Raw genomic sequence first — 16,382 nt, forward strand, 5'->3', positions numbered from 1 at the left:
TGGTCACCGATGATCGACCCAGTCCAATCCCGCTACACTCCTCCATCCTCTCTCGAAGTCTTCGCCCTCAAAGACACACGAGACCCTTCCAAATACCAAACCGTAGGTTATTTAGCTGGGCGCCAATTCTCTAACAGGAGAGGAGAAAATGTAGCAACCAGACCGTGATTTGAACCCGGGATCCTCAGAACACTAGCCGAGAGTGCTCTAACGACTGAGCTACCTGGTCACCAATGATCGACCAAGTCCATTCCCGCTACATAGCGGACACACTCCATCTGATTAAAAATACGGATCCTTATTTTCACTCGATTGATAAGAGGATCTGACAACATCCCATCAGGGGTCACGTTCCGGTGACCTTTGGAAATGACCAATCATATTGCTGCTAACAGAATCTTGACTGCGGATGAAATAGTTTAAAAAAGCTGTCAGAAATTATTTTCGGTATATAGTCATCTCGCCCAAACTAGCACAACATTAAATGTATATGTATACTGGGATGAAATGGAGTTATCAATTGACAAAGCAATGTGTATAGAAAATGCATTTGATCTGAAGTATACATGGTAAAAAGGTCATCCGAACATGACCCCTTATGGGATGTTTGTCAGATCCTCTATTGAACGGAGTGGTAATAAGGATCTGTATTTTAATCAGATTGCGGACAGACCGAGATTTGAACCCAGACCTCTCAACACTAGCCGAATGCTCTACTGCTGAGCCAACCCAGTCCAACCCTGCTACAGTACTGAATAGTGTAAAGCCATATATAGTTATATATATATAGTATATAGGCAGATGTATATTTATAAATACTCAATTTATGTTCCATATTACTGATAATTTTTAACATATTTGTTAAAACATTCATTTTACTTTCATGCTAACAGTTTATACATGCAATGATGCATATGTACATGTAACTCGGTAAAAGATGGATGTATAAAATTTACATGCATGTATACGCCCAATTTGGGTGTAATTTAATACGCCAGTTGACGTAATATAATAAACTAGGTACGCTAATTGGGATATTATATGTAAGTTAGTCTTTTTCCCCAACCTGATAAAACTGTTTCCAAACTGTGTAGCTACCTGGCTGGTATATGTAGGCAGATAAATGGCAGTTTTTGAATTTGAATGCTTTTATGCAGTGTGAAAAAGGTAAACGTAAAAGGTAAAATAGCAGGAAATTTGAAAATATAGAAAAACTGTCATATGTTGCTAATCTTAATCTGGGACCTTAATCCATATGTCTTATAATTTCGTAAATACGCTTTAATTGATATAAGATATTTACTTTATTGTTAGTTATATTCATTCCCTACAAGTGATTTGAGTATAAAAATGTGATGGCAGCAGATTCAGTGATTAGCAGATCTCAATAAAAGTGAAAAGTGAAAACAAATGTGACTGAAGCACCCAAAATAAAGACGTCACAAAATTGATACCTACCCAAAAGGGAAGTAACTTTATAATATGCAAAGAATGAATATAATATTATATACGGTATACCTACAATGAAAAGTCTACAAGATTTATATTCGTATACTGGTATTGTATATTATACTATAAACTTTTTTTCTGCTTCAGGTCTGTTTTACAATGCTCAGGACATGCTGTTATACTACCCGGACCAACCCCCGCAATCCGACTATTTGTCCAGCTCCCTAATACTGTCAACCTTCCATACGAAAATCACTTCATTCGTACATCTGACAATGTCCGCATCAATGTTGTCTTAATCAAACACACACATGCCAATGCTCCTACTGTGGTATACTTTCATGGCAATGCAGGAAATATAGGCCACAGGTAGGAAGCCAAAACTTTGTAAACTTTTATATAATTAAATGATAAATACACAGGTAATATCTCTTCACATGAATTTCACATGAAAAAAACAACACAAATTTCACATGAAAAAATATTGCCTGTGTATCCACAATTTAATCAGGAATTTTCAAGGCTGGAATGTTGGCTACAGCTGTAAAGAGGTAGTGGGTTATCAAAATTTTGGTGAGTCTAACAGGGCCGATATCATGAGCCTGCTAGAGATTCGATTGTCCAGGACATGTCCGTAATTATTGTATATACACATATTGTGAAAATATTAGAAACATATTTGGAACACTTTGTTAATTACCGTTACTCATTAAACCTTGTGCAATGGGAACTTTGTTAATTACCCATTACTCATAAAACCTTGTGCAATGGGAGATAATTTTAAGTTTGGCTGGCCTAAAATCTGTGAAATATGATATGCTGTTTAAACATATTGTTAGTGGCGGTTAAAGCACAATGAGACATATTTGATCATTACGTTGTGTCTAACTGCCTATCAAAAGCTTCTCAATGTCAAGCATTTAATATTATTGGATTAAAATGATGAAAGAACTGATTATGGAAGTAAAATCAACACTTGGAATCGTATTGATCAATAAATGTAGTTTGTAAATCTGTCGGTTAAAAGTCACTCATGATAGAAATAAACTACATATTCATATAAGGCCAAAAAAATTGATATGTCTGTTTAGGGTTACCGGACTGACCCTAATTGTTTACCCCCACCCTTATTTTTTTCCGTTTTTCTACAAAAAACAAAAAAATCAAAAGTCGGAATTTTTTTTCTCAGACTCCAGTTCCCGGCCATTATTTTAGAGTGAAAGATTACTTTAAAAAAAAAAAATCCTCACGACTTACCGACCCTATATTTGTTGCCAATGTAACCCTAAAAAGACATATTTTTTTGTTTGGCCTAAATATATGAATTATTTTCTAACATTCAATAAGCTCCTAATATGTATAAACTTTGTAGGCTTATAAACAGCCATGGATTTTTTACCTCGTGTGGTGTGAATGTTCTACTGGTAGAGTATCGAGGCTATGGTAAAAGTGAGGGTTCCCCATCAGAAACAGGTAAGATTCAAAATCTCCCTATACACGGGTTTAGGTGGATGGAGGGGAGGGAAGTAGTACTGTATTGCTCTTCTGAATTTGCACATTACAGAGTTATCTGCACTTGCGGGTAAGTATTTATTATGACGTCATGTGTTTGCGAGCGTAACGTCATACGTTTCGGAGAAAAATGACGTGAATTGCGCTCACAAAATAATGACGTAACAATCGATACCCTACCCGCAAGGGAGCCAACTCTGTTATATATGCAAAGATGGAATATCTGTATGAACCTTCTGGATGCAGATGCATCACACAAACATAACATTATGATGCTTTTGTATTTATATCATTTATATTGTCCCCTGCTTTCATGGAAATGGAGGATAGTAATTTTGGTCCGTCCGTCCGTCCGTCTGTAACACTTTGTTTCTGTACAATAACTGCCACAAATCTTAAGCAATTTTTTTGTAACATGATGAGACGATTAAGGAGTTTCTCCTCTGAGAAGTCAACATTTTCCTGTTTTAACTTTTTTTCACATACAGATTTTTGGAAATAGGAGTTCATACCATAAAAAGAAAATGAAAGAAAAAACATATGTCCGCGTGCTGGTATTGAGCTATTGTCACTCAAAAATACCTAGTTGACAAAATATTGGATTTAATTTTAATTTTGCCGTTTTGACCATATACACAAGAGATTAAAGCCATGATTTCCAAATGAGCTGTGTGATATGTATGAATGTTTGTAGAATTTAATTCCCAGTGGTCTTCTTTAAAAATATACCAGTTTTGATTACCGGTAATATGACAAATATAATTTTTTCAGAATAACAATAAGTGCTACCCCTACCCTTTAATTTTGTGCTAAAAAAATGAATCATTTTAAGCAATTTTTGCCAAATTTAACCCTTTAAAGAAAAGTTCTGATATTAAACTTTTGTTAATATTTTGCATGTCAATAGGGAAAGGGTTAATGTTCTTTCTACATCAGGCAGAAATTTGCCCCATTTGAATATTTGTTATTTTTCAATATTTTAGAAAAAAAAACTAAAAGTGCTCAAATCACCATTAAATGTAAAAACTAAAGTGACAAAAGTGTATCATTTCACACATTAATGCTCAATATTTTAATGACCACGAACCTACGTAAAGATTTACAGTAAAAAATAGCATGATACAGTTGAAACTGCTGGTGCAGTGATGATTTAAGTAAAAACAATTTCAGTAAAAAATGGTAAAACTGTGGCTCTACTCAAAGCGAAAAAAAGATACATAATTTCAAAATGGCCACCAAATGGGGCATTTCTTAAAATCCCTGTATAAAAAATTCTACTAAAAATAAAAACCCTGCATTTGTCTTACAGGTCTGTACAGAGATGCTGAGGCAGCCATCAACTTCCTTTTGGGCAGGAACGATATATAAACAGGGACAAAATTGTAGTGTTTGGGCGCTCCCTAGGTGGGGCTGTTGCCGTGTGGCTCGCATCGCAACCATTCTATGCACAACATATAGCAGCCTTAGTGATAGAGAACACTTTTACTAGTCTACCTGACATAGGACGGACTATATTTAAAATCAAATTAATGGATCTTGTGCCAGAATTATTGTTTAAAACATAAAGTAAGTATAACTTTACTTGATATATCATCTGCATACATAGACTAATATCAATCTGATTAAAAAACAGATCCTTATTATCACTACGTTTGATAAGAGGATATGACATCATCCCATTAGGGGTCACCTCACATCAAGATGACCTTTGGAAATGGCCAATCAAATTGCTGCTTCCAGATATATACTTGACTGGGGACAAAACTGCTTGAAAAAGCTGTTGGACTGTTTTCCTGCATGTAGCCATAATTTCCAAAGAGCAAATCTAAACTAAATGTATAAGGCTCGTTGCATATCAAATTATTAAACTTGTTTGATAAATTTCATATCACTGACTTAGCCACACATGTAAGATCCTCTAATAATAACATTGACGGAAATGAAAATAACTATCAATAATGAATTATTGTACTCATTTTTAGCTCACCTGGCCCGAAGGGCCGGTGAGCTTATGTCATGGCGCGGCGTCCGTCGTCCGTCCATCGTCCGTCGTCCGTCCGTCGTCCGTCCGTCGTCCGTCCGTCAACAATTCCTTTAAATCGCTACTAGTCATAGAGTTCTGCATGGATTGTAACCAAATTTGGCCACAAACATCCTTGGGGGAAGGGGAACAGAACTTGTATAAAGTTTGGCTCTGACCCCCCGGGAGCAGGAGGGGCGGGGCCCAATAGGGGAAATAGAGGTTAATCCTATAAATCGCTACTTGTCCTAGAGTTCTGCATGGATTGTAACCAAATTTGGCCACAAACATCCTTGGGGGAAGGGGAAGAGAACTTGTATAAAGTTTGGTTCTGACCCCCCGGGGGCAGGAGGGGCGGGGCCCAATAGGGGAAATAGAGGTAAATCCTATAAATTGCTACTTGTCCTAGAGTTCTGCATGGATGGTAACAAAATTTGGCCACAAACATCCTTGGGGGTAGGGGAACAGAACTTGTATAAATTTTGGCTCTGACCCCCCGAGGGCAGGAGGGGCGGGGCCCAATAGAGGAAATAGAGGTAAATCCTATAAATCGCTACTTGTCCTAGAGTTCTGCATGGATTGTAACCAAATTTGGCCACAAACATCCTTGGGGGAAGGGGAACAGAATTTGTATAAAGTTTGGTTCTGACCCCCCGGGGGCAGGAGGGGCGGGGCCCAATAGGGGAAATAGAGGTAAATCCTATAAACGCTACTTGTCCTAGAGTTCTGCATGGATTGTAACCAAATTTGGCCACAAACGTCCTTGGGGGTAGGGGAACAGAACTTGTATAAATTTTGGCTCTGACCCCCCGGGGGCAGGAGGGGCGGGGCCCAATAGGGGAAATAGAGGTAAATCCTATAAATCGCTACTTGTCCTAGAGTTCTGCATGGATTGTAACCAAATTTGGCCACAAACATCCTTGGGGGTAGGGGAACAGAACTTGTATAAAGTTAGGCTCTGACCCCGGGGGCATGAGGGGCGGGGGCCCTATAGGGGAAATAGAGGTAAATCCTATAAATCGCTACTTGTCCTAGAGTTCTGCATGGATTGTAACCAAATTTGGCCACAAACATCCTTGAGGGAAGGGGAACAGAACTTGTATAAATTTTGGCTCTGACCCCCCTGGGGCAGGAGGGACGGGGCCCAATAGGGGAAATAGAGGTAAATCCTATAAATTGCTACTTGTCCTAGAGTTCTCCATGGATTGTAACCAAAATTGGCCACAAACATCCTTGGGGGAAGGGGGAAAGAACTTGTAGAAATGTTGGCTCTGACCCCCGGGGGCAGGAGGGGCGGGGCCCAATAGGGGAAATAGAGGTAAATCCTATAAATCGCTACTTGTCCTAGTGTTCTGCATGGATTGTAACCAAATTTGGCCACAAACATCCTTGAGGGAAGGGGAACAGAACTTGTATAAATTTTGGCTCTGACCCCCCTGGGGCAGGAGGGACGGGGCCCAATAGGGGAAATAGAGGTAAATCCTATAAATTGCTACTTGTCCTAGAGTTCTCCATGGATTGTAACCAAAATTGGCCACAAACATCCTTGGGGGAAGGGGGAAAGAACTTGTATACATTTTGGCTCTGACCCCCCCGGGGGCAGGAGGGGCGGGGCCCAATAGGGGAAATAGAGGTAAATCCTATAAATCGCTACTTGTCCTAGAGTTCTGCATGGATTGTAACCAAATTTGGCCACAAATATCCCTGGGGGAAGGGGAACAAAACTTGTATAAATTTTGGCTCTGATCCCCCGGGGGCAGGAGGGGCGGGGCCCAATAGGGAAATAAGAGGTAAATATTCAAATTCCTTCAGAAAAGAAACAATGAACTTGTATTCAGAACATTACTTGACATTACAAACCAGGTGAGCGATACAGGCCCTCTGGGCCTCTTGTTTACTGTACAGTTGTAGAGGGAAGTTTTGCTGTATACCCGTACATGTATATTTTCTATCTGCAGTATCCATCAATTGAAAGAATAAAAAAAATATCCCTGCCAACTTTATTTATATCTGGACAAGCTGATGATCTCATTCCGCCCAAAATGATGACAAAACTACATCAGGTAAACTCTTGTTTTCAATAACCCAATATTTATCTCATTTCCTTCAAGTCTTGAAAGAAAGGGTTCAATTTAAAAACCCCAGATCTGATATCTCTTGATAATTGTGCATGCTCAAATGTATGAATGCATCTGATACTGGATTACTTTCAATGCTCTTGGAATGTATTTGTCAATTTTTTTTTTTTTTTTTTAGTTCATTTGATTCTTTCATATAAAGACAAATTCTATCGCTGTTCGTCTTTGCATTTCTTTTGAAGAAAATAATGTTAAAATGTAAAGGTGTGCTAACTAGAATAAAAAAGTTACCCATACTGCTTTGAGATTTTGCAGCAAAAATCTACATGTAAAATATATCAATATATTTCTCATGGAGGAAATTGTACACCAGCTGCTGTATATGATCCATCTCTTTGGCAAATGGTTACTATCACTGCCATATTATTTTATATAACTTTTGATTATATAGTACAAATATATATTCTCAAAATCTTGCATGTTATGGAAACTTTCGCTATTAAAAGACCTTGGTGTTATTAGCGAAAGTTTCCCCTCACATAAGTGCACATTTACAGTAATTTTGGAATAACTTCAGTTTTATTTTTCCAATTTTTGAAATTAAACAAAATTGTTTTGTCCTTTATATGTTATTGACTAATTAATTTTCATTGCATACCTCCTTTTTTCCATTTTTTTTTTTGCATACAACCTATTTACAATACATATGGTACATAAGAAACAAATATAGATTACATTTCTATTACACACACACACACCCTCCCTCACACAAAACCAACTTCAAAACACATAACATAAAATTCTGAGTCAGTATGTGAAAAAAAAACCCAAACAAACAAACAAAAAGAATAAAAAACATCACATGCCTTAAGCTTTGAGTACTTCAGTACTTTGATTATGTTCTTGACTAGATGTCTGGTAGTGGGATGAAGAGGATTCATCGATTTGAACAAGGTAGCCATAACGAAACCTGGATGTGCTCTGGCTACTACGAGGCTTTTCTACAGTTTCTTAGAGATGTGAGTTTTCCCTTTGACAAAGTTTTAAACATTTTACAGAAGTATCTATTCTTGCAGGTAGGTATTAATCATTTGTATGTTTTTCTTTCTTTTTTATTATCCCTCGCTTTCTCCAAAATGGGGGATATTAATTTGGGTTTGTCTATCTGTCTGTCTGTCCTTCTGTCTGTAACACTTTGTTTCTGTGCTATACATGTAACAAATGTAAACAGATTTTCTTCAAACTTGGTGACAAGGTTAAATGCCTTAAGGGCTCTGACAAGCTCGATTGCGACTGCCGATGGACCTTATTTAGTGGAGTTATGGCCCTTTGAATTACTAAAAACGCCATTTTCTGCTATTTCCATGCATTAAGTGTAACAAATGTAAACTGATTTTCTTCAAACTTAGTAAAAAGGTTAAATGCCTTAAGGACTCAGCCAAGTTCAATCGCGACTTTCAATGGACCTTATTTAGCGGAGTTATTACCCTTTGTTTGAATACAAAAAGTCAGTTTCTGCCACTTCCATTTAATAACTGTAATAGATATTTACAAATTTTCTTCAAACTTGGTAACAAGGTTGAACGCCTTAAGTGCCTGGCCAGGTTCTATCAACTCTTTCAGCGGATGTTACTTAAAAGAGTTATGGCCCTTTAATTTACTACAAATGTCATTTTCTGCAGTTTCTGTATAATATCTAACAAATGTTAAAACTAATATTGTTAAAACTTGGTAACAAAGTTAAAAGCCTTAAGGGCTTAGCCAATTTCGATCACTGCTTTTGGCAGATCTTAATTAACAGAGTATATATACGTAATGGCCTTTGATTTTATAAAAAAAAAAAGTCATTTTCTGCCACTTCCGTACAATAACTGTAATAAATATTAACCGATTTTCTTCAAACTTGGAAACAAAGTTAAATGTCTTAAGGTCTCGGCCAAGTTCGATCGCCACTAGCGACGGACCTTATTTAGCAGAGTTATAGTTCTTTGATTTGATAAATAAAAAAGGTCATTTTCTGCCATTTCCCTGCAATAACTCTGATAGATATCAACCGATTTTTCCTCAAACTTAGTAACAAGGTCAAATACCTTAAGGGCTTGGCCAAGTTCGATTGCCACTTTTGGCAGACATTATGTAGTGGAGTCATGGCCCTTTGATGTCCTAAAAAGGTCATTTTCTGCCATACCCTGTGCAATAATTGTAACAAATATAAACCCATTTTCTTAAAAGTTAGTATCAAAGTTAAATACCTTAAGAGCTCAGCCAAGTTTAATAGTCACTTTCAGTGGAGATTATTTTATACACATCTTATACTTCCGAATAAGACTTCAGTTTATTTTTAGGTCACCTGAGACGAAGTCTCAAGTGACCTATTCTAATCGCCTTTTATCCGTTGTCGTGTGTCGCCCATTGTCCATCGTGCATCGTTGTGTTCGTAAACAATTTACATTTTCGATTTCTTCACCAAAGCCATTTCTTCACCAAAGCCGTTAAAGCAATTTCAATGAAATTTTGCAGAAAACCTTCTAAGGCATAAGACCAATCAAAATTGTGAATTATATGACCCCCACCCCCAGGAGGCTGTGGGAGGGACCAAATGAGGTAAAAATTGACTAAAATTTCAAAAATCTTCTTCTCCACTCACAGATGTGGTAGAATCAAATAATCTTCATAGATAGAAAGGTCTTAAGGCCCTCTACAAAAGTTGTGAATTATATGACCCTCGTGTCTCAGGTTTCCCCCTGCGGAGGGGTTAAGTTTACTATAGTTTAGATAGGAAAACCACATTTATGAACATTATTTGCTTATTTTTCATAGGAAATTAGTCAAACTGGGTTAGAATTACATTATGTATTAGCCTGGAATAGCATTTTAACACCATATCCATATATCCATATTGGTCCTGACCGACCCCCAGGGGCCAGAAAAGCAGGGCCAAAAGGAGTCAAAATTCTTAAAGTGAACAGTCGGGCAAGGATGGCTTAAGTCGGTAAAAATGGTGTGAATGTATCCAGTATAATTTCTTATGAAATGGAAAAATAAAATCTCTCGTCAAAATCTGTCTGCGTACGAAGAAATTAATTTAAAGTATGGAAATTCTAAAACGTCCTCCCGGCTCACTATGTCCGTGGTTACATTTCCACGCAGCATCGCTTTCAATGCTTTCAACTTTTCTTTACTTTAATGGTCAGAACTGGGAAACTAAGCAGAACTTAACCATCGTATTAATATGTGAGAACTTTTGGAAGGCCAATGAACGCATTTAGACTGGTTTTCTTTGCCCGACTGTTCACTTTAAATCTTCAAAAATTGTCTTCTGAATTCACATATTTGATGGAAGCAGATACTCTTCATAGATTGGAAGGTCTTAGGCCCTTTACAAAATTTCATGGACCTGGGATCTCAGATTTTCCCCTGGGGAGGGGGTCAAATTTACTATAGTTCATTATTTGCTTAGTTTCCATTGGAAATTAGTCAAACTTTGTTAGAATTAATAGCTTCAGAAAGCATTTTAACATAATATCCATATTGGTCCTGGCCGACCCCCAAGGGGCCAGAATGACGGGGCCAAAAGGGGTCAAAATGGATAATATTTCAAAAATCTTTCTTCTGAATTCACAGATTTGATGGAACCAAATAATCTTCATAGATTAAAAAGTCAAATTTATAAAATCACTGACTGACTTCAAGGGCCTGATGGGCCAATATATAGTATTTATATGTCTTTGTTTCATTCTGTATCCGAACTCAGTTAACCGTTAAGGCCCATGGGCCTCTTGGTTTTTTTTAGTTTAACATCGCATATTTCAAGAAATAAAAATACATTATTTTTGCTCATAACATTTTTGATTGAAACCAAAGTCTGAAGTTATTCTAGAAACCATCATGTATATCTAAATGTATTAACATGTTTCATATTTTATTTGTATATTCATTGTATTTCAGGTTATTCAAGCGAAAGCTGCTGGCGTGGTCCAGGAACAAAACCGACCAATCGTGAATAACTTCACCCCCGATCCAAACATGACACAAGTGTGATATTTAGTGACTTAACTGTGATGTTCACCAAGGAGACCTTTACAGCTGTCCTCTCTTCACATTTACACATTTAATTTGTTTTCATGTTTTGTGTCCATTTTCACTCATGCATCTGTAAAACAGATTCTTACATTTGTATGTTCTCAATTTTCATTTCAATGGTGAACATTATGTATGTATGCAGATCAATCTTGAACTATCTGATTAATCTGATTACTATTAACATTTGAAAAGAGGATCTGAAACCACTTCATTAGGGGTGACGTCCTGGTGACCTTTGGAAATGGCCAATCAAATTGCTTCTTCTAGAATCTTGACTAGGGGACTAAACTGTTTGAAAAAGCTGTTAGAATTATTTTTTGTGTATGTAGTCATCTTGCCCAAAGAGCCCAAGAAAGCTAAATGTATGTGTACTGAGACGAAATGAAGTTTCCATTTGATGTAGTAAGGTGTAGAAAAATGCATTTGATATGAAGTACACGTGATAAATAGGTCATCCAAACATGACCCCTAATGGGATGTTGTCAGATCCTTTATTGAAATGGTTATAAAGATCTGTATTTTAATCAGATTGATTCTTGAATATCGAAAGATAGGCTTTGGTTGAAAATGACATGCCCAGAAAGTTCAGTAGATAAAACAAGAACATTTATTAGGTTAATAAACTGTAGTATATAATGATATATCTATACTGTAATCGCCATAATTAGTGTTCCTCCACTCTCAGGTGTCAAGTTAAATAAATGGTCCCGTACCATTGGTTAAACAGTGTTTTACAACTGTATAATGCTTAGGCCAAAAAAAATATGTCTGTTTAGGGTTACATCGGCTAAAAAATAGGATCGGTAGGTCTGGAGGATTATTTTTTTTAGTGTCTAAAATAATGGTCGGAACCGGAGTCTGACATCGAAATCCCGACTTTTCTTTCGTTTTTTTTTCGAAGAAAAATGGGGAAAAAATTAGGGTCGGGGGTAAAAAAATTAGGGTCGGTTGGGAAACCCTAAACAAACATATAATTTTTTTTGGCCTTATATGACATCGGCATTGTATCCCAAGTTACATAAAATTCATGTTATGTCATATGTATATAAGAATAAAAGATAAAAAAAAATGGCTATAAAACTATTAAGAAATAGCTGCAGATAAATTTTGAAGGGTTGCTTCAAAAAACAAAGATTGTGTCAATAAAAGGAACTAGTATGCATCTTTTTGGGGCGGTTAATATTTTGCACTGTCAAAAATACACGATCACCTGTTGCTAAGATGTTGCCTGGAACGTATCTATGGTCTCCTATAGTTCTAATGCTAACTGCCGTATGATAGTGTAAAATATCATATATATCTCAACCAATCAGGATGCAGGATTCTCACTTGAGATATAATACACATGTTTATATACTAATAGTTTTCTGTGCCATTCCATTCAAGAATCCTATAAATAATATTTTAAAATTTTAAATTATCGGTTCCCTGATAAGTTACAGAGTTTATATATCTGTTTATTCCCACAGATATAGATAGTTTTGATATTTCTTTTCATTTCAAAATTATAATTTATGTTTAATTATGCTACATATGTAGCAGGATAATTTAACATGAAACATTACTGTTTCAAGGTATTGTAACCTGCAAGAAAAAATATTCTTTCTTCCTTTCTTGATCACCATCTTGAAATGTTCCAGGGACACTTTTCCAAATTCCAAAGTTTGAAATTGCAAGATTACAAAATTTATTGTTTAAGTGAAAACATGGGTATGGATTCAAATAGTTTTTTCTTGTAAGATGTATAGGAGGATTTTTTTAATATGCTGATAATTTTTGTTTGTTTTGTTTTTCAAATTTTATTATATCGGTTTTATTCAGAATTTTGTATGTCTGCTGTATGTTTTTGTTTTCCTGCTGTATTTGGATAGTTTGTAGTATCTTCCTACTACTGGTAATGTGTTATGCCATCGTTACATACTACAGAGTTACCTCCCTTTCGGGTAGGTATCGGTTGTGACATTATTATTTTGTGAGCGAAATTCATGTCGTTTTTCTATCAAAAGTATGATGTTACGCTCGCAAACGCATGACATCATAATCAATTCCGAATTTGCATATTACAGAATTGTCTGCACTTGCGGGTAGGTATTGATTGTGACATCGTGTGTTTAAGAGCGTGGCGTCATATGTTTCGGAGAAAACAATGTGAATTGCACTCGCAAGATAATGACGTAACAATTGATACCTACCCGCAAGGGAGCTCACTCTGTAATACATTGTATGCAAAGACGGAATACCTACCGGCAAGGACAGATGACTCAGTAAAGTGCAAATACAGAACATTTTGACAGACTATATTTTGTTGACCAGGAACTTAAACTACAAATATTTAAAGCACAATAATTAAAAGACCAAATAAACTACATTGTAGTACTGCTGTAAAATTAATATAAGGAAATATTTAAATGTGAGAGAAGGAAAATATATATTGTATATCTATTTTGAATTAACTGGTTAAAATCAGATAATGGCTGAATGATGTATGTCCACAGTATGTGAGTGTTGTAATGAGAGTGTGATGTTAAAATGTAATATGAAAAAGTAAAATATACGTAGTACCTACATGTACATTGTACTTACACTGATTAGTTCCCTTGGTAACATCCTGATCCATCAGAGTTACTTCCCTTGATTTCATTCTGTCAGTACTGACAGAGTGATTCAATGAAAGTATAAGTACACATCTGGTAGATCTGGATGTTATGGTAGTAGATCTACCATATGTCCTATGTGTGTATTATAAACTGATTTTTATTGCTAAATGAATATGATAATTAAGATAAAGTGTTCCTCTTTTTTTTATAAATTATATAATTTAAACGCTTTCTCATACATGTGTTCTGCTGATTTTTGATTGGTTTAAATTACTGTAAAATCTGCTATAAAGGATACCTCTACATAAAAGACACCTGTCTATAAAAGACAGATTTACAAACATATTTGTACTATGCAATTGACCTCTGTATAAAGGACATCTGTCTATACAGGACGTTTATGCTATGTCCCTTTGGTGTGCTTTATAGAAAGGTTTGCCTGCATATATGTGTATATTAGTGTATATTATTATCTTTAAAAAATAATTAACCCATTACAGTTTTAATTATTTGATGTACTGTATGAAGCACCGACCTAGATGAACATTTTTTACATTTATTTAATTTATGTAGTAATTTTACAGTTAATTCTAAGAATTTACAGTTTGCACTGACATGGACTCAATAACCATGCTTTCTAGTATTATCATTATCAGTGAATAATGATAGTACAACACATGTGGCGATTCTATTGTTACGGGAATAGTCGCTGGCGTAGCAACGTTGGGTTATGACCCCACTTTTGGTGGGAACATATTAATTACTTGATTCCAATCAGCTGTACATTCGAATTCGTTGACGATGATGAGAGAGAACAAAATATGGGTATTTTAATAAAAAATATGCAACTGTCGTGAGAATAAATTATATTCATTTACGTGAAAAACTGTAAATATAAGGAATGGATGTTTATTTTGTTGAGGTTATGAGGTTATAATGATATTGGAGCCGTGTAAATTTTATGTAACCCGGCTTCAAGTAATTTTCGTCTTTGAATTGTTTATCATCCTCTGCATTGTCTTATATATCCTGTACGTCTTTCGGCAGTATTGCTATATACATTTTAACTGTGATGTATCTTTACTAGCAGAATAAAATAAGGGGAAGTAACTCTAAACACGAAGAAAGGGGCTAGGGAAGTTTGGTTTGTTTAGTTTTACGTCTATTAACAGCCAGGGTCATGTAAGGTTTGTGCCAGGTTTGTTGGTGGAGGAAAGCCGGAAATAACCCGGAGAAAAAAACCACCAGCCAGGGTCAGTACCTGGCAACTGCCCCACATGGGATTCGAACCCGCATCCCAGAGGTGGAGGGCTTGTGGTAATATGTCGGGGACATCTAAAACCACTCGGCCACCGCGGCCCCAAAAAGGGAAGTAACTACATAATGTATATATATGTAGATCAGGTTACATACATGTATCACATCCATTTCATAAGTTCTGGAGATTTTTATGCAATAAATGAAATTTTTCATTTCCTATTTCCTTACAAACAAATATGATATGTGTAAGTTTTCTTAATTTATTCAAGGTGTATTTGAAACTATTTTATATTGACCTAATTTCAGGTTTTATTTAATTTACTGATAAGCTGTTGATGAATTAAATATAGCCATATTGATAACTCTCTAGTGTATGTTATTGTATATGGTATAATTTCAATTTTATTAGATTTAAAAAGTTACTCTGTCAGCCATAAAGGAAAAAACGGCATCAACATTTGAAACGTCGCTTCTGATTGGCTGAGACAATGGCGTAAAGATTTCATAGAAAAAAAGTCCCAAAATGAATTTCAAACTATGACTAGATTAACTGTAGTAAATTGAATTATAAGGATTAACCTGAATAGATTTTATATGTTATGGGGACATACATGTAACACAAAAATCTGGGTGCTCGTATTTAGGTGTGAAATAAGAAAATCAATACAGAAAACAAGAGATCCCAGAGGGATCTTGGCGCCCGACAAAGAATGATCTATGTCTGACAATGGAAAGAGGGATCTTTTCCCTGCTTTTTAAACTTTTGCAACATACAACATATGAAATTTAAGACAGGTCGCTTCATTTAGTTTTGAGAAAAAACGTTGAAATCCAAAAAGGCGTCAGTTGGCTATCTTATTGACCGATCAGTAACAAAGGTACTATACGCAAAAAGGGCCCAAGAGGAACCTACATATGGAATTTGTTACTTTCTGAGAAAAAGCGGTAACAACTCTAACTTTCAAAATCAAAGATTGCTGCCAGGTGGCCATCTTGTTGATCAATAAGTCCAATAATGAAATATTCACAACTAGGGCCCTAGGGGAACCTACATGTGAAATGAGAATGATCCCTTCAGTGCTTTCTGAAAAATAGGAGAAATAAACTTTAATTATCTAAATCCAAGATGGCCGCCGGTCTGCCATCTTGTTGACTGATCAGTCCCAAAAATCATTATACACAACTAGGGGCAAAAGGGAACCTATGTATGGATTTATAAGAGATCTTTTCAATACTTTCTGAGAAATAGTGGTAACAAATTTCAAAATCCAAGATGGTGGCCGATGGGCCATCTTGTTGATCGATCAGTCTTAAATTGCAATATGCACAACTAGGGCCCTAGGGGAACCTACATAAAATTTGAGAAAGATCCCTTCTGTATCA

At 36.0% G+C, this 16,382-nt stretch overlaps 1 long non-coding RNA gene across 1 annotated transcript; it reads left to right on the top strand.

Annotated features, from left to right (window-relative positions):
- Positions 1–1,605: 1,605 nt before the first annotated feature.
- LOC138308906 (uncharacterized) lies at positions 1,606–4,512 on the top strand. The gene is made up of 3 exons (XR_011206162.1): positions 1,606–1,818; positions 2,822–2,922; positions 4,271–4,512. It is a non-coding gene; the product is annotated as an uncharacterized lncRNA (long non-coding RNA).
- Positions 4,513–16,382: the final 11,870 nt, after the last annotated feature.

Source organism: Argopecten irradians, chromosome 15, assembly GCF_041381155.1.
Source record: "Argopecten irradians isolate NY chromosome 15, Ai_NY, whole genome shotgun sequence".
Classification (NCBI taxonomy): Eukaryota; Metazoa; Mollusca; class Bivalvia; order Pectinida; family Pectinidae; genus Argopecten; species Argopecten irradians.